This window comes from Thunnus albacares, chromosome 13 (assembly GCF_914725855.1).
Source record: "Thunnus albacares chromosome 13, fThuAlb1.1, whole genome shotgun sequence".
In the NCBI taxonomy this organism is placed as follows: domain Eukaryota; kingdom Metazoa; phylum Chordata; class Actinopteri; order Scombriformes; family Scombridae; genus Thunnus; species Thunnus albacares.
The window spans coordinates 4979492-4983768 of NC_058118.1; the positions used below are offsets into that span (position 1 = coordinate 4979492).

At 42.3% G+C, this 4277-nt stretch overlaps 1 long non-coding RNA gene across 1 annotated transcript; it reads left to right on the plus strand.

Annotated features, from left to right (window-relative positions):
• The first annotated feature begins 1636 nt into the window (after positions 1–1636).
• Positions 1637–3866, plus strand: LOC122995815. Its single transcript, XR_006406861.1, has 2 exons — positions 1637–1913; positions 2177–3866. It is a non-coding gene; the product is annotated as an uncharacterized LOC122995815 (long non-coding RNA).
• Positions 3867–4277: the final 411 nt, after the last annotated feature.

The following is a 4277-nucleotide window of genomic DNA, read 5'->3' on the forward strand; positions in this document are numbered from 1 at the left end:
ATGGTTCATCCAATCACCTGCCAAGTATTTTTGAAAGTACCTGCCCTTTTCCAAGGATGACTTCTCTTGGTTCTGTGTAACAAACCATCTGGCACATCAGGTTAGCCAAATAGGGCCGTACACATACACATGCTCACACAATCGCACAGTGAGTGGAGGAACCAACTGGAGCAACTTTGATCAATTTTACAATCAATAGGCAATCAATCAAACCGTCAGAATATGTCTCATCAGAACAAATCCTGCAGTTTTTTAAGAATAAAATTAACCTGAAATAGATCTAAATCTACACTTTTACACTCAGTAGGAAAAGTTCATCAGGTTGCCCTTTGAGTCCTGTTCTCCAATAAATTCAGACTCTTTCTCAGAGTGAAAATCCCTCAGAGAATAAAAATGAAAACTATCTGTCTCGTTGTCCTGCTTCAACTGGACCAGAGAGGAAACTGCAGACAGAGACGATATGGAAAGCGTAGGAAGAGGAAGAGGGAGTCGTACCATCTTAAAGATGGCTGGCGTGCCTGTTTCCAAATCACAAGCCACAAAGATGGACTCTGGGAATATTCACCCTGGAGACACAGAAGCATACAACAATGAAAAGACATCAGGTCACTTTTGGTGTCATATAATCATCCGCCTGCTCCTGTTTCTTGCCCCATCAGATTCCGTTGTAGCAATGTCACCATGTTCTGAGATCTCAGCAAATACTTTGAAAAGTACAATGTTATCATGACTGATAGAAATAATGGCCAAACTTTGTTTCCTAACATTAAACAAGACAAGAAAGGAGAAGTCAATAAAAGTCACATTCTTCACAGAGTCAAGCACCATCTGTTAGCAGCACAGATAATTGAGCATCAGCTACTGTAGCTTTGTGATAATGAACAATGGAAGCAAAGCTCTGACTTAAACAGGTTTTAAATGTGCTCCTTGTAGTACTCTGCTTCACGTTCAGCCCTGCTGATAAAGTTTCATCACCAGTAGGTTGTATTAATCCCCACTGGTTTCCTGAACTCTTGGAGGGGTTTTCTGGCCAAGGTGAAATACTGGGAGCCCTCCCAGAATGACACAAGACCCTGAGCTGTGTTTCCACACAGAACTTTGGCAAGTTAGTGAGGAAACCCAGAGAGGATTTGTCAGAAATTAACTTGACATGTTGATGAACGGTTCTGCTGAAAATTTGTCCACTTGATACATATCTTAAACCAGTCTCGGGAAATTATTGTCCCCAATATAGAGCCCCTAGCATGCGCTTCAGAGTATGAATAACTGACTAAGAGTGCAGAATGAAAACACAGTGTTTTTTCTCCTCCTCCTTCTTGCTGAATATTGGAAATGTATGCTGGTTTTTAATGACTTTTAAGTCTTTTTAACTGATCTACAGTTTGGCATTACTTGCTAGGCCTGATTCTGACAGTTTGAGATGCTGATAGCCGCCATGTGGACACCACAACATGGCTAGCCGAGATGACAGCTAACAGAGCTAATGGCTAACAGGGCTAATGGGGTTAATGGGGCTAATGGCTTTCCTACTATTACCTTACCTATTGGTTGTCAGAGACCCCTTTTATACCTTGCGTTAAAATGGATTGCAATCAAAAAGTACTTGACCACATTAAAGTACAGGTGAAATGCACCCAAGACACATTGAGGATGGATTGTGATCCGATCAGCCAAACCACCTCTGAATGTGGTTAGGGACGCATTGTGACCACATTGAACACAAGTGTAAATGCAATTGTGTTGTCAGTCAATATACAACAACTACGTAGGTGAAAAATCACACGCAACTGTTCCAAACCAGTGAGGTAGCAGCCATTATCAAGTTAGCAAGCTAAGCTACTAGCAAAAAAGCAAAGCTATATTCAAGACACTCGTGGATGGAGTCAAGACGGCTTATTCTCCCTCTTCAAAAAGTAAGCAAAAGTCCATACAATAGCGCAGCTTCACAGATGGCTACCATCTTTTTTTTTGGACCTGCATAAACAATGAGAGGCAGATATAATGTTGAGTTGTTTGAACTGGACAGAGCAATCTCAATCAGATCCCAATGTGGACCCTAGAGACACATATTAATACCAGGTGTAAATGTAATCAGGTTAAATCATATCTAGATACAATCTGGATATGAAACGCATTTGTCATGGATTATCCACTTGAGAGACTGTGTTTTTCACAGATATGGTGATGGATCCTGAGCTGTCAAGGCTCAGGGAAGAGCTCCTAACCATTGAGAGCCTGATCAGCAAACTACTTAGCTGGCAAGCTCAACTGCACTCCCGCCTGGTCGAGCTGAAGCCTGCTGGCATGGAAAACAAGTTGCCTGATGATGACAGCGTAAAAAGGTTTGGTCCCCCCAGTAGAAAGTCTCCATTTGGGTCATCTTGGGCATCAGTGGTGAAAGGAAATAAGAGACTGTCACTCCCTCTTTTATAATCCCCAGAGGTTGACAGAGTTCTCCCGCTGTCAAACTTCCACTCCACTATGTGATCTACCAGATGACGACAGTTCATCATCCCTCGTGCCTGCTATTCAAATGTCTCCTCGGAGAAGGAAGTGCCTGGCTATCCCTGTGAGCAATGCACTGTCACGTCCTTCCAAGCCCAGACGTCCAAGGATATCATTACCGCCCCGCAGGCCCGAGTCCGGAGGCCTCCGCCTTCCCTCGTTGACTAGATGGAATGGAATCCATCCATCTATGCTAACCCGCCCAGTCACCTCCCCAAGTGACCCGGCAGTCTGGTCTGGCTTTGGCTGACAGTGTGCCCCCTCCTGTGCCTGTTATCAACTTCAGGGACCCCCTCTCAAATATTGTCTGAGATCCGGATTTCTCCTGGTGGGAGACTCAATTGTTTGCTTTGTGGAACTCCCCAGGGGCTTAAAATACTGTTTCTCTGGTGTGAAAATCTTGGATATAGCCCAGTACATCCCTTCAATTATAGAGCTCCACCCATCCGCGCATATAGTCTTCATCCACATGAGCACAAATGATGTCAGGTATAACCAATCAATCAAACTCCAACATGATATCGAACTTCTTGCCATAACTGTTGAAAGTCTGGGTAAACAATGTGTAATATCTGGGCCCATTCCAACTCAGCTTTTTAGTTTTAATCAGTGGCTTCAAGTGCTGTGCTCTGCCACCAGTTTCAGCTTTATTGATCACTTTGATGTATTTTGGAATAGAGAGACTTATATAAAAGAGATAGTCTACACCCTAACAAAAAGGGCACAAATTTGCTCACAGCAAATTTTGTTTCTTTTATAAACAAAACTTTGCCATGCTGACTATCCAGCACAACCCCACTTCTACAGTGTTCAGATGGTTCTCAAATGAAAATTTGAGAATGGTCTAATGACCATTTGTGGTATGAGACAAACCACTGTGCAAAAGGGCAGCAACAATTGGTTTGTAGACCACCTAGATATGATCACAGTTTTATCAGTGAATTTGCTGAATTGCTGTCCCTAACTCTGCCTACATTCAACAAGTTTCTGATCCTTGGGGACTTTAATATTCATGTCTGCTGCCCTGACAAAACCTTGGGCCTGGAGTTCTTAATCCTTATAGAGTCTCTTAACTTATCACATGCTCTGACTGGACCTACTCACTCAAAAGGCCACACTCTTGATCAAGTCTTATCCTATGGTATAAAGATTCCTGATATTGAATCGGTAGATGCCTATAACTCTGACCACCAATGCCTTATGTTTAACAAGGTGTTGCCTTGCGTTATGTCATTGATTCTCCCCTGGGCCAGATATTAGATGCCACCCCTGAGAAATGCAACAAATTTCCTTCTTTACTCAGAGGATATCAATTATATGATATATATATATATATATAGTAAAGAAAATGAAACCCTCAACCTGTTCTTTAGATATTCTTCCTCTAAATAATGTTTTTAACACAGTTACCCTTCTATTCTACAAATTTTAAACTGCTCTCTGTTGATAGGTTTGGACAAGGAAACATGATCTCATTTTACTTATCCTGGCCTCCCTACACTGGCCACCTATTGCTTTTAGAATTTATTTCAAGATATTATTGTTACTTACAAAGCCCAGACACACCTCGCTCCAAATTATTTATCAGATCTCTTATTGCCTTACGTCCCTTCCCACTCCCTGAGATGCGTGGATACGTCATTCCTTGTTGTTCCAAGGTCCAGATTGATACACAAAGGTGATGGAGCCTTTGCAGTCACGGCTCCTAGACTTTGGAATGACCTGCCTGAGGAGATCAGGGCTGCAAACTCTGTCTAATCTTTTAAATCACT